We start from the raw sequence: 24,947 nt of genomic DNA on the forward strand, positions 1-24,947 counted from the left end.
TAAATGGTCTCATGAGGAATCTAGCAGAGTGGATTCTGTGCTCTTTCTGGCTACATGAGGGGCACAAGCCCTTTCAGAGACTCCCAGTAGGACAGGAACACAGAAATCATTTTATGATTTTCATTGTGCAAAAAATATGTGACTTGGAGGGTCAAAAAATTATGCATCCACAGTAGGATGCCATGAAATTGCAAGGTCTTTGGCATAGCGAGGAGGGTGGGGAGAAGACACTGTGGATTTGGCCAGCATTGGGAGAGGATGGTAATGACACTAGCAGGCTCAAAACTGCTGGCTCTACTGGCTGTAAAGGCTGGAATTCACCTCTGGAAGGAGAAACTTTCTTTACAATGGCAAGTTAGCCAAGCAGAGCGAATGGAAAGTGCTTGTAAGCTCTTCCTTCTCGCCTGACTGGGAATCTCAGAGTTTGTGAGTTAGTTACTTAGTAACTGGTAAAGGCAGTCGTTGTGACCCCTGAAGGCCTTTCATAGGATCAGCAATTTAAAGAGCTGCAGCCAGACAGTGAGTCCAAGGTCAAAAGCCGGGAGAAACCAAATCCTGGGCTAAATTGCAGAGCTGCAGGGCAGAGAAAAACCAGTCTAAGGCATATAATGCAGGAGGCAAGTGAATGGAGCAGAAGAGAAGTGAATTGGTGCAGCGTTTAAATTTAGCTTCAGAATGTCTTGATGCAATGGGAATCAAGCCATCAAGGACCCAAGCAGACTGGACATGACGAGTTTTGTGCCTTTGGAGTGTCTATAATCACAGACCCTCAGTGTAGACTATGAGTGGTCATTCCATAATTTCTCTTGTCTTCTACTTGCTACCCAGGCAAAATTACTAATTATAGGGCTCCTTTGCAAAACTTTCCTGTGGCCCTCCTTCCTCTCCTCTGTTCCTGTGAGCAGACTCCATGAGTCTCTGGCTCAGCACTCAAGCACATCTCTTTCTGCACTCATTTCACACCGCTGAAAGCATTTATTTGCACATCCCTAGACTGGCTTATTGAAGGTAGATCCATTTTTTATTCATTTTTGTTTGTGTTAGCAGTGCTTGACTCAGTATTGGGTGCATAGAGAGTGCTAAGTAAATACCTAGTGAACAAAGGACTCAACTCAAGATTGAAGGTGCACATATATTAATCTGGTCCTCCTTCCCTTCTCCAGTCTCATCTGGATGACATTGTGCCATTTGTCCTCAGCTTGAGCTAATACCTTGAACTTCTTTCTCTCTGAAATTCTCAGCCAAGAACATATCCTTTGTGTCCTCATCTTTGTGTTTTTCTCTCCTGCTATCCCATTAGTCTGGAACTCTTTTCTCCTTCTTTGCTTTTGGACATGCAACTTCACCCCTGCCCTTAGACTGCAACTCCTTGAAGGCAGGATGTGTTTATACCTCCTTCAGAGCCTGATCTGGTGCCTTGCATTCAGCAGAGGCATAAGCAGTGTTTGCTCAGGGAAGGAATGAGTTACTTTGACTTTGACCTTCTGGCCTCTGTCAGGTAGCTCCTCATTATGTCTTGGTAATTGCCATCTATTTAAGAGGATTTGCTTAGGAGAAATAAGATGAGAAACTAAGTCATGTGAAAATTTAGCGTTAAATGGGACTTTGAGCAGGAGCAGTTTGAAAATTGTTGTATTGATCAAGAGTGGCCAGCTACTTCCCATAGCTCTGTGGCCATTTAGTTAATAGCCTGAAGCCGACTTGGACTTGTGACAGGGAACTCTTGGCTCCCCTTTATTCCATGAAAGCCAAACGGAGGGGAGGAAGAGGGCAATGTGAAGAGATACCTCCTCCACTCTCTTTTGTCCTCACTCCCTGCCCCAGCCCCAGGACAATGCCAGGTCAACATAAAATCATATGGCTTGGCTTTGCCTGTGCCCTACCATATGTCTATTTTCCCTTACTGTCTCATTTAGCCCAGTTTATGGACTAAATGTTTCTGCTCTGTTCCCACCCCTCCAAGGTGGAGGAAAGGGAATCTGATCAATCAGTAACCAGGTTGGGAAAACTCAAATGCTAGCAGAGGCCAAAGGAAACAAACCGAGTTGGTTGGGCAGGGACAGTGACCATGGCCCACTTAAAGGGGTAGCTGTTTCCTTGCTCAGAGACTGTGGTCCCAGGGCTGCCTGACCTTGTGTTTTGCACAGTCACCCTTGTTATAAGCCTTGGCATCATCAGGAAGAATTGGCTGAGACTAGAAAAAATGCAAAAGAGATTATTGGTGTCCTTTCAGGGGACTGCAGGATGTAGTTTCTCAGACTCTTTGGGGATTATCTGATTCTAGAGGAGTCTTTGCACCACTGGTAGATCTAGGGATGAGAGATTATCCTGGATTATCCAGATAGGCCTAATATAATCATAAGGATCCGTTTAAGTGAAAGAGGGAGGTAGGAAGTGAGAGTCAGAGGAGGTATGACAATGGAATCAAGAATCTGGGGTGCTGCAGAGTGAAAAAGTCTCAACTGACCATTAATAGGTATTGACTTTGAAGATGGAAAGAGGTGACTGTGTGCCAAGGAATGGGACTGGCCTCTAAAATGCGGAAAAAGAAAAGAAATGCTTCTCCCCTAGAGCCTCCAGAAGGAACACAGCTGTGAGGACATCTTGAGTTTTGCCAAGTGAAACCCATTTTAGACTTCTGACCTACAACTGTAAGATACTCCATCTAACTGTAAAATAATAAGTGTGTGTTGTTTTAATCTACTAAGTTTGTGCTAATTTGTTACAGAAGCAATAGGAAACTGATACCAGGTTGTTTTACCACTTGTAGGGATAGAAATTAAATTGTGGGAAATTGATAGCCATACAAATCCTTCTTGTCCATAGTACTACAAATGGTTTCTGTTCAAAGAACTGTAAAAATACATTGTTCAGTGTAAAATTCTCATCTGAATTGCTTTTAACATCTTATTGGTTCCTTCATTAATTAATGAATTGAATAAAATCTTTGACACGTGTTAATTTTATATTTCTATAAGTTCATGTTATTAATTAAAAATACTATAGTATAGTTTATATATGATCATGTTATGTTCACATTCTGCAACCCTGTGCCTTTGAATTTAGGCTCTATTAATACTTTTGAATCTACTGTGATCTTACTAATTTTATTTCTATTTTTCAGGCAGTCAATTATCACCAATTTTAAAAAGACATGTGTTAGCAAGGCGTGCAGTTGGGATTCCAGTGGGAAGGTGTTATATTTACCAAGCTCTGGGCTATAATGTGGTAATTCATTCAGACTTGGGAACATGTCAAATAGTGTATTTTTTCTATTGAAAGGCCTGAAGGAATATATTCTACCAAGGCAGTAGATATGTATTTTTTAAAAAAGATTTTATTTATTTACTTGACAGAGAGAGAGAGAGAGAGAGAGCAAGCAGGGGAGGAGGGGAGGAGAAACACACTCCCTACTGATCAGGGAGCCCAGATGCGGGGCTTGATCTCAGGACTCTGAGATCATGACCTGAGCCTAAGGCAGATGCTTAACCTACTGAGCCACCCAGGTGCCCCCAATAGATATATGTTTTGATACTTTTCTGAGAGTTCATGCTAATATCTCCTAGATGATCTACTGCTGAACATATTTATCAACATGGACTGAGGCTATCAAAAGCACTATGTGTAGGAGTAACTGGTCAACCTTGGAGAGTGCTGCCAACATGGGACAGGGCAGGGTGGAGGTAGACTAGGAGTGCCAGGCATAGAGGCTCTCTCCATACAACAGATGCAGAGAAACATAGCAACAGTGCTGCTGCTGCTCCAGGATACAGAAGTCAGCCTCAGGATGCCTGGGTGGCTCAGTGGTTGAGTGTCTGCCTTCAGCTCAGGTCATGATCTCGGGATCCTGAGATTGAGTCAACATCAGGCTCCCTGCAAGGAGCCTGCTTCTCCCTCTGCCTATGTCTCTGCCATTCTCTCTGTGTCTCTCATTAATAAATAAATAAAAACTTAAAAAAGGAAGAAGAAGAAGAAGAAGAAGAAGAAGAAGAAGAAGAAGAAGAAGAAGAAGAAGCAGCCAACCTCATAACTGGAGACACTGAGCTCAGAGATGTTAAGCGACTTGCTCAAGGTCTCACAGAGCAAGTTTAACTAAGGGCTAAACCCAGGTCTTTTCCCATCCACAGCCCAGCTTTTTTTTATCTCCTTCCAGATTTCAGGCAGGGACTTTGCTATAGAAAGTGGGTAATGTGGTGTTCTCAGTAGGAACAATATTGCCCCAACGGGTTAAGGTTGTCATGATGATAGCAGAGAACACTATTTCCATGTGCAGGGCATGAGCCAAGGCTGCTAAGTTGTCCTGTAACAAGAATGATAATCCCCGAAATGAAGAATTGTCCTGCCTCCAGTGCAATTTTTAAATGGATCCCCAGATATTCATGTAGGTGGAAAACTGTCCAAAATTATCTGGGCCTAAAACTTAACTCCTTTCTGTATATAAACACAAAATATTTTTTACATGGTTTAGAAATATGATTCTCTCAGGAATAAACTACAAATTAAGGATGATTGTACTTTTTTTCCATTCAGAGTTTTACCTAAATTTGTTCACCAGTTTGGAAAATCACTTCAGGAACAGTGATGTCAGTGTTGTCAGTATGACCACTTGTATTGGTCTTATTTGTGGCTATTTGCATTTAAAGTGAGTCTGCTTTTAGGAATAAGCATCAATTACTTCATTATATTGATTATAATGTTGTCCTGGGCATTAATTATTATTTTATTTGTAATTATAGTAATTATTTGTCATAAATAACAGCTCTTTTATTTCTCCTTTATACTGTATGGGCAACATATTATCTTTTGAAATAACCTATAGATTTAATCCCATTGTAGTAAAGAGTGGGTGATACAAAATATTTGTTATGAAAGATGGGGAGATTAAATAGGTTAAGAACCACTGTAGTGATACCAACATATAGTCAGGAAACAGCCAAATCTTGCTGAAAGATCTTGGTTTTGCCACTTATTTGGGGCATATTACAATTTCCCAGAGGTGGCTTCCTCTTCTGTAAAACAAGCATAACCTCTGCCTTTTACTTCTCAGAGTACTTGTATTAACCAAATGACATCATGTAAGTACTTGTATAAGGAATATTTCTCAGTGTAGCTATGAATAGAACATGCTTATTTGGGATTAAATCAAATACTTAACAATGCTCTTATCATTCCTGGTGGAGTAATGTGAGCTTTAAGTTGTTTGCCTTAAAGCTTTAGCTAGGCACTTGACAAAAGAAGATATCCAAACCAAATGGCTGACAAGCTCTTGAAAAGGTGCTTGACTTCATTAGTCTTCATGGAAATGTAAATGGAAACTACAAGGTAATAATATCATTACCCACCCACCAGGATGACTAAAATGAAAAACAATATCTCAAAGTTGTCAAGAATACGAAGCTATGGAAACTCACACATTGCTGATGGGAGTGTAAATTAGTATAACACCATGGAAATGTTTGGCATTATCAATGAAAGCAATCCTATGACCCAGCCATTCCACTCCCAGTTATAAAGCCAACCGAAAGGTGTATATATATTTCCTAAAAGCTATGTACAAGAATGCTCATAGAAACATTCTTATAATAGCCCCAAACTGGAAATACCCTAAGTGTCTACCACTAATAAAAGGACAAATTGTGGTATCTTTCTACAATGGTGTACCACAGCAATGAAGATGAGCCATGTACAAGCACACAGATTAATTTCACAATGCTTAGCAAAGGTCATAGACATGAGTACTTATTGTTTGATTCTGTTTATATAAAATCCAAAAGTAGACAAAATTAATCCTTGGTGTTAAATAAGCAGAATAGCAGTTACCTTGGGGGTGAGTTGGGATTGGATGGGGTTATAAGAAGAGTATTAGGGAGTGTTGGAAATATTCTGATTCTTGATCTGGATGCAGGTTACACAGTATGCTCAACTTGTTCAAAGGAACTGAACTGTCCATTTATGGCCTATGCATTTTTCTATTCTTATTATAAATGATTAATTTTTAAAAAGTTAAACAAAAGAATAACTGTTTATCTGGGCCTGTGATGCTTGAATCGCATGCTTTGCTTTCTTTCTTCCTAGGTATCAAGCCCTGGCAAGTTTAAGACTTTGTTGGTGACCACAAAGCAGAACAAAGCTAATGGGCTCCTACAGGGGTCAAGGTCATGAACATAGCTCCAAGGCCCTGTAACCCCAAAATAGGGATGTGTCAGGGCTACCCTATGCAAAATACAAGAAAGGTGTTTACATAAGTTTTTTTTCTTTCTTTCAGTTTTTCCTTCTCATTCTCTAAGGGGAAGAGAAGTGATGTGAAAAGGGAGTGAGAATGGATCACATGAGAGGATGTTTGTGAAAACACCCTGTAAGGCATACAAAAAAGTTATTAATAGAGGACAAAGGTAAGTGGGATGACAGGTTTGGGGAGGCAGAAAGGAAAGGTAAAGTAGAAAGAGACAGTGGAGAGTGTGTCTCTGGTGATACCTTACTTTTCTTCTCTTACCCAGCCTTGCAACAGGAGAACTTTGGATCTTTGTGAGCTGTTTCCACCTCTGGAGTTTCTTCTCCTCGCCGGGCGGAGTCCCGCTTTCTGCCGCAAGAGGGCGGTATGGCCACGCTGAGCTGAGGTGTCCACTGCGGGATTGAGTGGATTGGGTTCTGAGATGCTGAGGAGTGGCCTAGAGTTTAATCTTGTTCTGAGAGCCAGACCCCAGCCTGTCCAAATGCTCCTCTGTCTCTGCTACCCCAAGTGATCCATGGGGAAACCGTGGAGCGGGAGGGCAGGCAGGGATTTTGCACGGCGCCATTCATCTCTGGTGTATTCACATCTGGGGCATTAGGGTTGGGAAGTTTGGGAGTGCTTTGTTCTGTGGGCTAGTGGAGAATAAAATGTGCATTGTCTTCACAAGGCCTCGAAGATTAACGCCAAGAATCCAAATATCTCTGGACCGGGGTCGCGGGGAGCTTTCAAAAAGGGAATATTGATTCCCTTTTGAAAAATATTTAAATTTTTAAAAATTTGTTTATGAGAGAAACATAGAGAGAGGCAAAGACATAGGCAGAGGGAGAAGGAGAAGCAGGCTTCCCATGAGGAGCCTGACACGGGACTCAATCCCAGGACCCCAGCATCACCATCTGAGCCAAAGGCAGATAGATGCTCAACCACTGAGCCACCCAGGTGCCCCTACAATAGACTTTTTAAAACGTTCCCCATCAACATTTTCTCTGACTGTTGAGTGATTTTCCCTTCCATTTTTCCTCTCCCCTTGTTCCATCTCTGAGACTTCACCAACTCTACCTGAACAACACGGGGCAGAGCCAGAGGGGACCTAAGAGATGAATTACTCCCTGGGTCTCTCCAGTTGTGACATGGATCACAAGCATCCAAATCATCTGGGTGCTTGGTTAAAGTGTAGATTCCAGGTGGCCACCGTAGACTTAATGAGATAGAACCACTAGGAGGACAGAAACTTGCATTTTTAAATAGGCACACGTACCATAGTCCCCTTTACTACACACTGGTGGTGATGCACTCTAAATTTTGAGTTCCAGCTTAGTTCGGCTTCCTCAATGTGCAGGGGAATAAACCAAACTCAGACAAAGGTCAAGTAACTTGCTCTATGTTACCCAGATGGTTGAAAGCACCCAAACACTTTAATCAAGACCCTGAACGCTGACTTCACACTTCCACTATCTCCAGAGCCCTAGAGTTTTGAAGAGGTGTTTTTGGGGGTTCTGCAAATATTTGATTGTAAGGTGATCTGCTTAAAAGAAAAAAAATACTGTTGGTATTTGATGCTTTTATTGTATGAATCAGGGTCTTTAAAAAAAGATTTTATTTATTTGAGAGAGAAAGCATGAGCTGGGGGGAAGGTCAGAGGGAGAGGGACAAGTAGGCTCCCTGCTGAGCAGGGAGTGGAGATGGGCCTCCATCCTAGGACTTTGGGATCATGACCTGAACCAAAGGCAGATGCTTAACTGACTAAGCCACCCAGGCACCCCAGGATTTTTTTTTAAGAGAGGGAAAGAATTTGAGGGGAGAAGCAGAGGGAGAGGGAGAGAGAGCATCTTAAGCAGGTGCCACACCCAGCACGGACCTCCACAGTGGGGAGGAGGCTCAGTCTCACAATCCTAAAATCATGACCTGAGCCTAAACCAAAAGTCAGTCACTTAACCGACTGAGCTACCCAGGCACCCGTGGATCAGGGTTTTTTAAAAAACTGTGTTTACAACTGTCACTCATTATCTCATTTTCATGTTACTAAGATCATCACAAAGGTCTCATTGTTTGTACTGACTGACTTAGATAAAATAAATTATTGAGAGCCACTTTTATCTATTTTATATTTTGGGATTTTGTGTAAATTTTCATTTGACAAAACAATTTTGCCATTGTGTGTAAAATTTATTGGGCACCCATTTTACTCCAAAAACACAGTGTTAGTGCTGTGGAAACAAATGAGGATCACCCAAATGAGAAGAAACCAAAGCTATTTATTACTCAAAGCTTTGCCATAGCCAGGAAGTCAGCCACCATCATTTGCATTTAGTAGAGATTCAAAGGCAGGCAGGGGAGTGGAAAAGCTTTATGGTGAGGAAAGAGAAGGCTTCAAATGTGCCCTGATGGGAGATTCTTGGCATGGAAAAGCTGGAGGTAGAGATGGGGTATCTTATATGATTGGTTTGGGAAGCGTATTTGGCTTTCTCTGCTTGGTCTGAGCTGGAAGCCAGGGCAAAAATTACAGAAGTTGGCACTCATTGACTTGGTCAAGTCCTGACTGTTCTGGGCCAATTGCTACAGAGGTTGTGACTTGGCTTCCTAGACTAGTTGTTGCAGAGGCTGCCACAGAGTTCTATTGTCATATACGGTCTGCCCATTGTATTTCCAGTTCCTCAGCATTATACGCATTGTTTCACTTAAGCCCCATTACAGCTCCATGATATTGCTGATGTTATGATCTCAGCTTTATGAATGAGAAGTGGAATTGGAGAGAAGTTAGGTAACTTGCCCAAAGTCAAACAGCTGTGAAGAGAAAGTTGGGTTCTGAACCTAAGAGACTGACCTCAGACCCTTGTATTTTTCATTAACAAGCTCTATTTCTGTCTCTTCTCCATAGGAAAAAAAATGTAGAAATTGACAAACTAAAATTCATTTGAAAATGAATAAGATCTTGGGAAGCCTGGGTGGCTCAGCAGTTGAGTGTCTGCCTTTGGCTCAGGGCGTGATCCCAGAATCCAGGATCAAGTCCCACATCGGGCTCCTTGCAGGAAGCCTGCTTCTCCCTCTGCCTATGTCTCTGCCTCTCTCTCTCTCTGTGTCTCTCATGAATAAATAACCAAAAAAAAAAGAAAGAAAATGAAAAAGATCTAAAACAGCCAAAACAACTTTGAAAGAGAATAACAAAGTTGGAGAGCTAACATTACTGGATTTCAAGACTTCTTAAAAAAATAAATAAACTTCTTATAAAACAATAGTAATGAAGAGTATGTGCAGTCGACCTTAAGATAGACTATGGAAGCAAATAGAGAAAAAAAAAATGTATATAATGACAAAAATTGATGCTTGAAAAAGATTTAAAGGCAATTTGATGGAAAAAGGATAATTGCTCCAATGAGTAAGGCTGGAACAATTGGATATTCATATGAAAAAAGTGAACTTCAATCCATACTTCATACTATACACAAAAAGTTAAGTCAAAATAGGTCATAGACCTAAATGTAAAATCTGAAACTATAAAACCACTAGAAGACAATATAGGAGAAAATCTTTATGACCTCCGATTAAACAAAGATTTTGTAGATACGGCACAATCTATAAAAGAAAACTTTGGTAAATTGGACTTTCTTAAAATTAAAACTTCTATTCTAAAAATAAACACACATACAAACCTTTCTGTTTTTGAAAAGACACTGTGAGAAGAATGAAAAGACAAATCACAGACTGGGAAAAACTACTTGCAAAACACATATCTGATAGAGAACTTGTGTCTAGAGTATATGAAGAACTTTGAAAACTCAACAATGAAACAGACAAATCAATTTTTTTAAAGTGGACAAAGGAGATGAACAGACATTTCACCAAAGAAAATATATGGATGAGGGGTGCCCGGCTGGCTCAGTCAGTAGTGCATGTGGCTCTTGATCTCAGGGTTGTGAGTTTGAGCCCCAGTTGTGTGTAGAAATTACTTAAAAATAAAAAAATATTTTTAAAAAAGAAGAAAATATATGGATGATTAGCACATGAGATGATGCTAAAACAACATTAGTCATTAAGGAAATGCCAACTAAAATCACAATGGGATATTGCTATATACCTATTAGGGTGACTGATTAAAAAAACATTATATGGGAGGGAGGGTGAAAAGAAGAAGGATCATACAGGGCACCTGGGTGGCTCGGTTGGCTAAGTGTCTGACTCTTGATTTTGGATCAGGTCGTGATCTTGATGTCATGGGATCCAAGCCTCATTGAGTTCCATACTGGGCATGGAGCTTGCTTGGGATTCTCTCTCTCCTTTCTCCCCACTCACTCTTGCTCTCTCTCACTCTCGCTGAAATAAATAAATAAAATCTAAAAAAATAAAAAATAAAAGACTGATCCTACCAAGAGTTGGCAAGGAAATGGGAGAACCAAAACTCCAGAACTCACAAATGTTAGGGGAAATGTGAAAGCACAACCACAGTAGAAAGCCATTTGGTAATCTCTTAAAAAGTTACATACACCTACCATATGATCCAGCCATTCCACATCTGTGTATTTACCTAGGAGAAGAAAAAGCATATTCCAAACAAAGATTTGCATATGAATGTTCATGACAACTTTATTTTTAGTAGCCAAAAACTGGAAACAAACCAAATATCTATCAACAGGTAAATGGATAAACAAACTGAAGTATATTCACACAATGGAGTACTACTCATCAATAGAAAGAAGTGATTTTTTTAACAGACTAAGTGGGATATAACTTACTTACAATAAAATCCACCCACTTAAAGTATACCAGTCAGTGGTTTTTGGTATATTCCAAATTGCACAACCATCACCACAGTCAATTTGAGAACACTTTCATCACATTACAAAAACTATTCTTTTTAGCAATTGCCTTCAATTTCCCCCCAGGTCTCACCCTCAGGCAACCACTAATCTACTTCCTATCTCTATACATTTGCCAATTCTGAACATTTCATATTAAAATGGAATCACACAGGGCACCTGGGTGGCTCAGCTAAACCTCTGCCTCCTTGCCTCTGGTTCAGGTCATGATCCCAGGGTCCTGGGATCCAGCCTGCATTGGGCTCCCTGCTCATTAGGGAGTCTCTTTCTCCTTCTGCAGGCCACTCCTGCTTGTGCTCTCTCTCTCTGTCAAATTAAAGAATACATATTATAAATAAATAAATAAAATGGAATCATGAAATATGTGTTTTTTTGCATATGTCTGGCTTCTTTCACTTAGTGTAATGTCAAGATTTACCCATGCTGTAGCATGTATCATTACTTTGTTCTTTTTTATGGCTGAGTAATATTCAGCCATATGGGCTATACCACATTTTGTTTATCCATTCATCAAATGAAGGGCATTTGGGTTGTTTCCACATATTGGCTATTGTGAATACTGCTTCTATAAACATTCATGTAGAAGTTGTGATTATATATGTTTTTACTTCTCTTGGGTAAATTCCTAGGAGTGGAATTGTTGGGTCAAACAGCAAATTTTTTGAGAAATCACAAGACTGTTTTCCAAAGTGGTTGCACCATTTTACATTCCTACCAGTAGATACTTGTGGGTTATAATTTCTCTATATACTCTCCAAAACTTGTTATTATCTGACTTTTTCTTTCCTTTTTTTTTTTTTTTTTTTTTTTTAAGTAGGCTGCATACCCAGTGTGGAGCCCTGCACAGGATTTGAACTCACTACCTTGAGATTGAGGCCTGAACCAAGATCAAGAGTATGATGCCTAATGAACTGAGCCACCCAGGGGCCCCGACTTTTCCATTATAGCCATCCTAATGGATATAAAGTAGTATCTCACTACGGTTTTGATTTGCATTTCCTTGATAACTATTGTTATTGAGCCTCTTTCCATGTGCATTTGTATATCTTCTCTGGAGAAATGTCTGTTCAGATGCTTTGCTCATTTTTTAATTGAGTTATTTGTCTTTTATTAGTGAGTTATAAGAATTCTTTACCTATTGTAGATATGTCTCCTATCAGAGACAAAAACCGTGATACACAATAACATGATGAATCTCAAATAATTATACAAAGTGAAAGAAACCAGACCAAATAATCTAAAGAAATCAGATCATGGGTGACCAGAGGGAGAGTTTGGAGGAAGGAGCAGAGAAAGAGGATTTATAAAAGGTCACAAGGAAACTGTTGGTGATGATGTTTATTTTCATTATCTTGACTATGGCAGTGTTTTCACAGGTGTATGCATATGTCAAAAATTGTCAAATTATACACTTTAAACATGTGTAATTTATTGTTTGTCAATCATACCGCAATGAAGCTATTTCAAAATTATCCAAAGAACTTTACAATAGTCTGCTGTTTCACCTTTGTCATGTCAGTATTTTTTCACCTGAAAGCTCCCTCTCAATTGTACTCCCTAAAATTTATTTTAATCTTCTATATTCACCAACGTTCTCCAATTTCTCCCATACCACATTGCTCTCTTCCAGGATATGTCCCATTTCCCACCACATTCATTGGTGTGCCTCTCCCTAAGGCTGCCCAGGTCCCAGGATGATGGATGCTTAAGACCCTTGCAGAGCTTAGCCCAATGTCTTGACTCTGGTTTAGTATGGTGATCAGAAGCACAACTTTGAGGCAATAAGCAAGTTCATTTACTTTTATATGCTTTATTTTCCTCATATATAAAATGGGCATAAAGGTACAGCATAAAGAATATAGTCAATAAAATTGTAATAGTGTAATAGTGACAGATGGTAGCTAAGTTTGTGGTGAGCCTAGCATAATGTATAAACTTGTCAAACCAGGATGTTGTACACCTTAAACTAATGTAACATTGTGCATCAACTATACTCAAAAAAATTTAACCAACAAAATGGGCATAAATATAGCGCTTACCTCATAGGGTTGGAGCGATGATGAAATGAGTTAATACATATATAAGATGTTTGGATCAGTTCCTGGCATGTAGTAAGCCTAGACAGGTGTTTGCACTTATTTATATTTGGGACAAGGGTGGAGATTTGCCAAAAAAATTGGGTGGGCAGTTGTTTCTGGGGGAAGTTTTGGGCTGTTTGGGAAATAGCTTCATCGTGGTTTCTTCTTTGTGGGAAAATCTGTTGCTGCTGGCCCTTTCTTTGTTAAAAATTCGGATTGATCTTCCTTTGTCATGTATTTCCCTCTGTGACATATCTAGACATTCAGGATATGGTGAACCTGTTACTAAGGGGAGATACTGCAGGGGCAAGATATTGCACTGAGCCTTGAACATGGGTTATGTGAACCTGGGGAAAGTTATATCGAATGCTCCAAAAGCTAGTATTTTGTTTGGTCAGTTATTTGTCAACTCACTCCTTCCTGATTCATCAGTGCTGTGATAACAAGGTAGAATAGAGAAACAGTTCTCTTCACCAGAACAGACTTATTCTGTGGATCCAGCAGTGTACCCTGAGCCCAGCACACCTCTCTGTAGGATAATAGAAGGATGAAGGACCCCTGCTTCCTTTTTGCTTATTGACCCAGCCTTATGAGAATTCCCCTTATCAAAAAAAAAATTTTTTTTAAAGAATTCCCCTTATCTAATAAAGCCTAATCCTTAACTAACATATGTGGAGTGGCATATTAGATTGCATCTTAAATCCTGGGACATAATAGGAGGTGACCCAGAAATGCCCACTTGGCATAACAGAAACACAGTGAGAGTCATACAGTCTATCCTTTTGGTTCAGTTTCTGTTTATTGTTGGCCTGGGAATTAGGATGATTCTTGGGGCAGAGAAGTTCTGACAGGATAATTAGAAGTTGACTGTATAAACATCTCCATAAATTAAACCAAAGAAGTGTTTTTAGCACGAGCTAAATCTAGACACTAATTGCTTCCTTTGATCAAATCAAAAGGCCTTCTTTCAGTTTTTTAAAAATTTCTAAATTAGGGGATCCCTGGGTGGCTCAGCAGTTTGGCGCCTGCCTTTGGCCCAGGGCATGATCCTGGAGTCCCAGGATCGAATCCCACATTGGGCTCTCTGCATGAAGCCCGCTTCTCCCTCTGCCTGTGTCTCTGCCTCTCTTTCTGTGTCTCTCATGAATAAATAAATAAAATCTTAAAAATAAAATAAAGTTTCTAAATTATCTTTTCATTGTGGTTAAAAAATGTATTACATAAAATTTACCATCTTAACCATTTTTTAAGTGTACTGAATAGTACTGTTAAATGTACTCATATTATTGTGCAATCAATCTCTAGAATCTCTTCATCTTGCAGAGCTGAAACTCTTATGTCCATTAAACAACAACTTTCCATTCTACTCAGCTACAGGCAACCACAATTCTATTTTCTGTTTTTATGAATTTGAATATCCTAGGCATATAAGTGGATCATAAGTATTCATCTTTTGTGACTGAATTAATTCATTCAGCTTAATGTCTATGAGGTTCATCCATATTATAGCATATGTCAGAATTTCATTCTTTTTTAAGGCAGAATGATATTCCATTGTATATATATATATCCCACATTTTGTTTATCCATTCATCTGTTAATGACCATTTGGATTGCTTTTACCTCTTGGCTATTATGAATAATGCTGCTGTTAACATAGGTGTACAAATAAATTTTCAGGTTCCTGCCTTCAGTTCTTTTGGATATATACCCAGAAATAAAATTGCTGGATCATATAGTAAAGGTTTATCTTGAAGAAAATCATTATCTTAATAGTAAAATGAACATGATTCTATTGTGGTGCAGAATATATATATACATAAATTTTTAAGATGGCAATATTTCCAAACTGATCTACTGATTCAGTATAATCTCTATCAGAGTCTCAGCTAACTTCTTTATAGAAATTAACAAGATGATTCTAAAATTTATATCGAATAGTGAGGGACACAGAATAGCCAAAACAGTCTTGAAAAAAAGAAGTAACAGAAGGATCACATATATCGGTTTCAAAATTTACAATAAAGTGGGGCGCCTGGGTGGCTCAGTCAGTTAAGCATCTGCCTTCGGCTTGGATCCTGATCCCAGTGTCTTGAGGTGGAGACCTGAGTCTTGGGTTCTCTGCTCAGAGGGAAGTCTGCTTCTCTCTCTGTCCCTCCCCCACTCGTGCTTTCTCTCTTTCTCTCAAATAAATAAATAAATAAATAAATAAATAAATAAATAAATCTATCTTTAAAATAAATTTACAATAAAATGATGGCAATCAACATAGTGTGATATTGGCATAAGAATAAACCATCCATCTATGGTCAACTGATTTTCAACAAGGGTGCGAGACCATTTAAATGGAAAAAGAATAAACTTTTCAAGAAATGTTGCAAAAACTAGTTATTCACAAGCAAAAGAATGGAGTTCTCACACCATATATAAAAACTAACTAAAAAAAAAAAAAGAACTCAAAATGGATATAAAATATAAAACTATAAAAGCCTTAAAAGAAAATGTGAGGGTAAATCATGATCTTGGATTTGTCAAAAGATTCCTAGATATGACACCAAAAGCATGAGTTACAACCACAAATAGATAAATTGGATTTCATCAAAACTAAAAATGTGCTTCAGAAGACACCATTTCAGTCTGTTTGAGCTGCTATAACAAAATACTTCAGACTGGACAGCATTACAGACAAGAGAATTTTATTTCCCATAGTTCTGGAGCCTGGAAGTCTGAAAGCAGGGTGCCAGGATGGTCAGATGAGGATTCTCTTCTGGGTCACAGACTTCTCATTGTGTCTTCCCATGGAAGAAAAGACTAGAGAGCTCTGCGGTCTCTTTTATAAGAGCATAACCCTACTCATGAGAGTTCCACCCTCATGACCTAAGCACCTCCCAAGGGTCCCACATCCTACTACCATCAGATTGGGCATTAGGGTTTCAATATAGTAATACAAACACATCAGTCTGTGTTCTTAGGAACTCTCTGGTGATGGATGCTGGTGTAGTATCAAGTTTGAACATTACTTGAGCGCTGTGGGGAAGTCAGAGGGGAGGTAGAAACTTACCTCCCCTCTGCTCTTTCTGGGTGTGTTTCCTCTATTGCTACAGACTCTCAGCACTGCCCATTCTCCCCCCAGCCCACAGTAGTTATCTTGGTAGAAAATGGCTACCAATTGGGGCACCTGGGTGGCTCAGTCAGTTAAGTATCTGCCTTTGGCTCAGGTCATGATCTCAGGGTCCTGGGATTGAGCCCCACGTGGTTGGTCTCCAGGCTCAGCAGGGAGCCTGCTTCTCCCTCTGCCACTCCTCCTGCTTGTGCTGTCGCTCTCTCAAATAAATAAAATCTTTTAAAAACATATAAAAAAGAAAATGGCTACCAATAATCCCCAAATTTAATTATTATTATTTTTTATTTTTATTTTTTAGAGCACCAGCCAAATTGAGACCAGGATCCAGTTCCAACTGCAGATTCTGGGGGGAAACTCAGGTGGCGTGGTTTGTGTCAGCAACCTCTTCAAGGTTGCTCCCGGTATAACCTTTGAATAGAGGGAGGTTGGGGTTGAGAAGGGAAGAAAAAGAAATGGGTATCCTTTACGGGCAGTGACAGAAGAAAATCTAGGGTTATTAAGCACACAGTTCAGCTAGTTTTAATTTTTCTAGTTTCAGCACTGAAAGTCTCATGTCCTGGGAAACACTTTCATCCTGAGCAAACTACGACAATTGGTCACCCCGGAACTGAGGCTTGGGGCAGGAAGAGTTTTCACTTTTGCAGTGAAGGGTTGCAAAAAAGAAAGAGAAGGAAGTTAAGACTCCCTCCCAAATGGGAGTATTTGGAGATGTTTGGTGCATTTTTGGTTGTCACCGTAACTAGTATGCTCTAGTGACATTCTACAATACTTGAGTCGGAACTGCACAAAGAAAAATTGTTATGCCCCAAATGCCAGTAGCTCCCTTGCTGAGAAACTTCTATAATAAAATGAAGGTATAACTACTAACCTAGTTGCATATTAAAATCACCTGAGAGGGATGCCTGAGTGGCTCAGTGGTTGAGCATCTGCCTTTGGCTCAGGGCTTGATCCCGGAGTTGCAGGATCAAGTCCCGCATTGTGTTTCCCGTGGGCAGCCTGCTTTTCCCTCTGCCTATGTCTCTGCCTTTCTTTCTGTGTCTCTCATGAATAAATAAATAAAAATCTTTAAAAAAATAAAATCACCTGAGAGCTTTAAAGGGCCTAGATTGGACCTCCAGACTTAGCCCCAGGTTTTCTGATTTAACTGGCCTAAGGAGGCACCCAAGGCCAAAATTAAAGTTCTCCCAGGTGATTTGAGTGCTTAACTGGGTTGATAGGACCAAGGAGAATCAAAGTGAGGATGAGAGAGGGATTGGTCCCTGAAGTTGGAGTCCTGGAAAGTGAATTATTTGGGCCTTAGGGGAAGTTGGAAAGTCTGAGGCTGTAGAGAGATATAGAAGGCTGGAGGACAATGATGAAGGCTTAGGGTCTGTTCATTGCCCCGCAATCTAGATCTAGCAGCTTGGAACCAGAGCAGGTATGTGCTCACTGCTCAATAAGCAGAGTGGCAAGGAAAGTGAGAGTCAGAAGTGGATCTAAATACCTAAATTCTTCAGGAAGCAAGAGCTGGTTGGTAAGCAGAGAGATGCAGGCAGTGTGACAGGTGTGACAGTGGTTATAGGTTCTGGGCCGGTGAGGTAACCGAGCATTGGATAGTCTATTGCCTGGTCAGCTCATTAAATACACTGTTTCTCCAGTATTTGCAAAGCCTGTCAGTTTGGGGTAAACAGTTGTGATTTCTATGTCTCTCAGTAAGACCAAAAATGACTGTTTGACTTCACATATTTGTAAAACGGTGTTTAATTACCTTAACAATTGCTTTCACTAAGCCTTTCCAAGGCACTTTCACATGATTTTACTTGGTCCTCCTTGTGCATGGTGGGTAACTGTTATGACCTCTTTGAACAAGAGAGTCCAACTTAGGAAAATAGTTAATGTGGTTAGGGTCACATGGCTAGAAAAAAGCGGTGTTGGGATTGGCACCAGGGGTTCTGATTTTAGGACAGACCTCTTTCCACCATGCCATACGAGAGAGTTCTTTTGCTCTTCCTATAGCCAAGAGGGGACTTCTGCATTTGTGAGGAAGCACATTCTCCTTTCAGCCTGGTTGGGCAACAGTTTGGATCACATCAGTCCCAATGCATTGCTTAAAAACATGAAATAAAATTGAGTTCAGTGTCAATAAATGTGGATATAATACATCTTATATAAATTAATCTTGTCAGGAGGAAGCTACTCCCCTTACCCCAATATATGGCTTCCAAAGTGAAGAGCTCAACAGAGGAAGGAAGACTTTGTAGGAGATAGAAGAGTAGGATGCAGGGAGAGCTTGGTGGACCATTACTGAACTGTGTGTTTTTTCTCTATTGCCCCTGGGTTCTCTGAGCAGTAGTGTATTTCCTTTGCGGGAACAAATCTCCCATTTTTGGTCTCTGGGCACCAGAGGCTACTGGGCACAGAATAACAACAACGACAACAACTAAATAAATAAATAAATAAGTAAGTAAATAAATAAATAAATAAATAAAATAGAACAAATCTCACTTTGTTAATGTTGAGAAAAATTTGAACCTACTCAGTGCTTTCCCACCCCAGTGTATCAGAACTGTCCCTGAGAACATCTTTAAACAAGGCTCCTTTTGACTGTGAATAGTTAATTTGTGCTCTCATTTTTCCATAGAAATTCATGATCTCAAAAAAACAAAAAAAAAAGAAAAGAAAGAAATTCATTATTTCTATTTACCTACCCCCCTTCTCCCAGGCTCTTCCAGAAGCATGAATATGCTTTGCAAGTGAAATGGAGTGAAAAGCTGGCCTGGACTGAAGGCACTTCTGAGTGGACAGCCAGACAAAGGCAGATGCTGTCCTCAGCACGTGAGCCCTGATTGTGGGTTTGAGGGAAAAGAGATTTGTTGAATGCTGGGTTTACGCCTGTCTCAGGTTGTGAAGCTGAAGGCACTTGGTCTAGAACATCTGCCCTAAGGGAGAAGGGCCAGGAAAGGCTCATGTTATGCAGCCTTTTCTTGGCAAATAGCCATCCAGATTTAATCCACACTGGTCCCTAATGGTTATGACTTCTTTGAGTTTATAATGTCATCATTTGGGGGGAAAATGTGCTGTCCTTTAATTTTTAAAATTTTTAAATTTTTTTTTAAAAAAAATGTATTTATTTATCTTAGAGAGAGGGGGAAGAGGGAGAGCTGGTGAGAGAATCTCAAGCAGACTCCCTTCGGAGGGTAGAACCTCATGAGGGGCTCAATCTCAGGACCCTGAGATCATGACCTGAGCTGAAGTCAATAGTCAGACACTTAACTGAGCCACTCTGGCACCCCTGCTTTTTAATTTTTTTAAAAATTTTTATTTATTTATGATAGTCACACACACACACACACACACACACAGAGGCAGAGGGAGAAGCAGGCTCCATGCACCGGGAGCCCGACATGGGACCTGATCCCGGGTCTCCAGGATCGCGCCCTGGGCCAAAGGCAGGCGCTAAACCGCTGCGTCACCCAGGGATCCCAGCTTTTTAATTTTTTAATGTAATTATTTTTAAGTAGGCTGCGTGCCTGACTTGGGGCTTGAACTCATGACCCTGAAATGAAGAGTTGCATGCTCTCAACTGAGCCAGCCAGGCATCCCAGCTGAGTTGTTTCTGATGAATATGTTTGTTAGAAATGTTAATAATCATTATAAAGAAAATTCAATTTATTTAAACATTACTAATGCATTCAACAAATTATTTTGTGCCTGCCATTTGCCAGGCACTGTTCAAAACAGAGTCCCTATTTGTGTAGAGCCTACATGTTAATGGAAGGAATAGCCAAAAAAAAAAAAGAAAAGAAATATGGACATATCAATTGGTGATAAGAAAGTATAAACCAGGGAAACGCCTGGATGGCTCAGCAGTTTAGTGTCTGCCTTCAGCTCAGGGCCTGATCCTGGAGTCCTGGGATGAGTCCCACATCGGGCTCCCTGTATAGAACCTGCTTTTCCCTCTGCCTGTGTCTCTGTCTCTCTGCCTCTCTCTCTGTGCGTCTCTCATGAATCAATCTATCAATCAATCAATCTTAAAAAAAAAAAAGTATAAACCCCTCAAAATCCCATCACCAGAAAAAAACATTGTTAACATTGTGGTGAATATCCTCGCAGACCCCTCTTCTGGCTTGTATACAAATAGAAATATAATTTTATATTAATGAGTATTTTCACATGCTGAGCACAACCTGCTCTTTAATAAGATTTTTTGACATCTTTTCATGTCAATAAGTAAAAATTAACATGATTTCCCCCCTGGTTTTGACTTTTTTTTTAATTTGGAAAATTTCAAACATATACAAAAGTTGAGAGAATGATATGGTGACATTTTTACTAATCCCCATTTAACAATTGTTAACATTTTGCCATATTTGCTTCACCTATGGGGGTGTGTGTGTGCTCATGTCTGTTAAACTAAATTACAGACTTCATGAACTTTGTACCTTTTTTGTTCCTACCCCAACTGGGTGAACTGCAATTCAATTCTTTTTTTAGGGTGTGTGTGTGCAGAATTCAATTCTAACATTAACTACCTGGAGTTAATATCAGACTCCACAGGCTTAAGCTCAGTCTTCCACAAGGCAGCCTTCACTTCAGATGTCAACCTTACTTCAGGGGTACCCAGGCCACCTGTACTCCTGACAAACTGGCTACAAATTTAGGGGTTCCCCAAATCCCCACATGTTCAGTTATTTGCTAGAACAACTCACAGAACTCAGGAAAGTACTACACCTATGACTAACTAGATTTCTATTATAAAGGCTATACTTGAGGTCTAAGAGGAAGGCAGAGCTCCCTTGCCCCCTCCCGATGGAGTCAGGGTGTGTTACCCTTCAGGGACATCAATGTGTTAGAAGCTCCACTGAGATTCAATGTCCAGAGTTGGGTTTTGTTTGTTTGTTTTGTATGTTTTTTTTCTTTGGAGAGGGAGGTGGGGGGAGGGGCAGAGTTTGAGGGAGAGAGACTCTTAAGTGGGCTCCACACCTAGCATGAAGCCCAAGGCGGGGCTTGATCTCAGGACTCTGAGATCGTGAGTTGAGCCAAAATCAAGAGTTGGGGGTGTCTGGGTGGCTCAGTAGGTTAAGCGTCTGCCTTTGGCTCACGTCATGATTTCAAGGCCGTGGGATCCAGGCCTGCATCCCATCAGGCTCTCTGCTCAGTGGGGAGCCTGCTTCTCCTTCTCCCTTTGCCCCTCCCCCTGCTTTGCAGTCTCTCTCTTTCTCTGTCAAATAAATAAACAAAATCTTAAAAAAAAAAATCAAGAGTTGGATGCATGGGGCATTCACTCAGGCACCACTCAATGTCCAGAGTTTTTTTTTTTTTAAGATTTATTTATTTATTTATTTATTTATTTAAAGATTTTATTTATTTTTTCATGAGACACAGAGAGAGAGGGGCAGAGACACAAGCCTAGGGAGAAGCAGGCTCCATGCAGGGAGCCTGACGTGGGACTTGATCCCAGGTCTCCAGGATCACACCCTTGGCTGAAGGTGGCACTAAACTGCTGAGCCACCGGGCTGCCCTAAAGATTTATTTATTTATTTATTCATGATAGACAGAGAGAGAGAGAGAGAGAGAGAGAGGCAGAGACACAGGCAGAGGGAGAAGCAGGCTCCATGCAGGAAGCCCGACAGGGGACTCGATTTCGGGACTCCGGGATCATGTCCTGGGCCAAAGGCAGGCGCCAAACTGCTGAGCCACCCAGGGATACCCAATGTCCAGAGTTTTGATCAGGGTTTTGTTACTAGGTACGATTGATTAAATCAGTGGTCATATGATTGAACTCAATCTCCAGCTCCTTTTTTTCCCCTCGCATGTTTGGGCCCAAAGCTACAAGCCTTGAATTAGTCTTTCTGATGACAAACTCACATCCCAAAGCTATCTAGGGGCCCATCATAAGTCACTTCATTACAATAACAAAGACATTCTTATTACTTAGGAAATTCCAAGAATTTGTTACTACCATGCCAGGAGCTGGGGACAAAGACCAGATACACTCTTTTTTGGTGCCATATCACTTGTAAATACTTCAGTATGTATTTCTAAATATATAAGAACATTTTTCTTAAAATATCACTGTCTTCTTAAAATACCGAAATACTACTCTCATAAATGATACGGGGCCAGGAGTGAACTGTGAAGAATTCTTGAGATGTTTTTGGTGCAAAAAAGGTGCTTTTATTATAGCATGGGGATGGGACTCATGGGCAGAAAGACCTGCACTTTTACTGTGTGAAGCTGGTAGTTATATACTTAGTGCTCAAGAGGGAGGCAATGTGCAGGGAGTATTAGATCATAAATGTCTTTTTCAATTTCTATTCATCAAACTACTTTTGCAAGATTTCTCTGGTGCTTATCATTCATTCAGCTTCATATTAACTATTGGTGAGATGTACAGGTAGTCATGAGACCTTTTAAGAATTTAGCAACCAGCACATATTTGATCCTTATCAGAACTTTGCAGGCTGTTGGACAGCCTTTTGGGCTAAAGGTGAACACTTTTCTGCTTCTATTCCTCATTGATATGTAACAAAATTAACAATGGTTCTGACTTGATTTTCAGCAGCTGCTTGGGATCTAAGGTATGCATACACTCTAATGTTCAGTTCCTTATGTATGGAAATTTAGGATATTTTCATTTTTCACTAGGGCAAACCACACTGGAATGAACATTCCTATGCATGCACCTTTTTACCCTACAAATGTCCTTTTACTACCTCAGAAAATTGTGGCTGCTTGCCCCTGGCAGGAAGTTGTGAAATTCAATCCAAGGGTTTTGTCTTCTAGCTAAGCATAGTGTTTCTCTGTCCCAGAGCAGTCAGCACAGCTGTGCTTGGGTTTTTACTACCATCTGTGTGCCAAAGAAATCTGATGTTTCATGTTCTGTCTCCCTTTCTGATATGAAACATCAGATTTCTTTGGCACACAGATGGTAGTAAAAACCCAAGCAAAGACTCCTAACTCTGGGAAACAAACTAGGGGTGGTGGAAGGGGAGGTGGCGGGGTGTGGGGGTGAATGGGTGACGGGCACTGAGGTGGGCACTTGATGGGATGAGCACTGGGTGTTATTCTATATGTTGGCAAATTGAACACCAATAAAAAATAAATTTATAAAAAAAATCTGATGTTATCTGTTTCTTTTGGATGAATAGGAGGGCCTTCCCTTAGCTCTCTAATGTCAAGTGGAGGCAAATGTTATGGACTGAATTGCTTCCCCGCCAAATTGCCAAATTCGTATGTTAAAGCCCAAACCCTGATGTGATTGTATCTGCAGATAGGATCTGTAGGAGGTAATTAAGATCAAATGAGATCATAAGGGTGGTGCCCTATTCCAATAGGACTTTGGCCTTGTAAGAAAAGGAAGAGTGATCACACTGTTTCTCACTGCATAGAGTACACAGCAAGAATTTGATTATCTATCAGCCAGAAAGAGAGCTCTTACCTGAACCTGACCATGGTGGCACCTTGACTTTGAACTTCCAAAAAGCCTCAGAACTGTGAGAAAATAAATTTTTGTCATTTAAGCCACCCAGTCTATGGTGTTTTGTTATGGCAGCCTGAAGTAAGACAGCAGAGTGTTTAATCAAAACTCTTTTGATGAGACAGGTGACAGAAACTGAGTTTGAATTAGCTAGGAAAAAAGTATTCATTCGGGGAACTCTAGGAAGGGTTGAACAACCCGAACAAGGAAAGAATAGGTACTTGGGGGAAACCGTTGGCCTCTACCACTGTTTTTACAACTTATTCCCAAAGTTCAGTGGCTTTCCTCATCCTAGGGTTTGGAGTAGGCAACAGAGGATGAGAGAAGAGAATTAAGGAGAACTGTATGGGACCCCAATCTATGCTTAGTGTAACCTGAAGTTCATCTCAAGTCACAAGCATCATCCCATGGCAGATTTAAGCTTTCATGGAAGTTCCCATGGCAGCACCTGTCTGGAATTGGAGAGAAACTTATTTATTGAGGTATGATACTCAACCTTTGGATATGCTCACCGCTGGTGAGTAAAAGGCTCAAACTTACAACCCTGAGATCAAGCCATATGCTCTACCAATGGAGCCAGCCAGGTGTCCCAGGTATTTCAGATTATTTCTAAAAATTTATTTCAGATTTATTATTCTAATAGTACTTGACACCTTTGGAGCATTTGATGCTACTTAAAGGATGATCCCTTTGTAGTACATTCTCCTGGTTCTCCACTTTCCTCTCTGGCTACTCCTTTCTAGCTTCTACTTCCTTGCCCATCCTTTATTATTTATCTGCAGTGCCCTGCCTTAGTCCTTCTCCTCCCTGGTTCATCTGAACCATTTCCTTGTCTTCACCCACCACCTACGTATGAAGATGACTCTCAAATCTCTATCTTCACCCCAGTCCCTGGCTTCAGTCTGCTGGCCTTGGCTTGTTCACAAATGCCTCAATGCTCAACATAGCCAAAACTAAACTCACCATCTTCCCCCTTGCACTTCCTCCCTACTATCACAAAAGCTGTTTCTTTTTCTGGATTCCATATTCAGAAGCCTGGTTTCTCTTTTCTTTATCACACCCTACAGCTCAATTACCATATCAAAATTCTTTTCCCTAAATTCATCTTCAATATCCATATCTCCACAGCACTGCTGTGTCATTTTAGGCCACCATACCTCACCAGGATTGTCACAAGTTTCTTTCTTTCTTTCTTCTTCTTCTTTTTTTTTTTTTTTGTAAGATTTTATTTGACAGAGAGAGA

The 24,947-nt window shown here is 40.4% G+C and overlaps 1 long non-coding RNA gene across 4 annotated transcripts in view; it reads left to right on the forward strand.

The window, feature by feature from the left end:
* LOC119867510 overlaps positions 1–14,196 on the forward strand; it is a 43,386-nt gene extending 29,190 nt beyond the window's left edge. For 2 of the 4 annotated variants that reach the window (XR_005369306.1, XR_005369309.1), the window contains exons 2-3: positions 6,266–6,392; positions 6,498–6,895. This is a non-coding gene — a long non-coding RNA (uncharacterized LOC119867510). Of the gene's footprint in view, positions 1–6,265; positions 6,393–6,497; positions 6,896–11,857 lie in introns of those variants that run through there. The other 2 variants (XR_005369307.1, XR_005369308.1) reach the window with 2 other exon arrangements.
* The last annotated feature ends 10,751 nt before the right edge of the window (positions 14,197–24,947 follow it).

Source organism: Canis lupus, chromosome 14, assembly GCF_011100685.1.
Source record: "Canis lupus familiaris isolate Mischka breed German Shepherd chromosome 14, alternate assembly UU_Cfam_GSD_1.0, whole genome shotgun sequence".
In the NCBI taxonomy this organism is placed as follows: domain Eukaryota; kingdom Metazoa; phylum Chordata; class Mammalia; order Carnivora; family Canidae; genus Canis; species Canis lupus.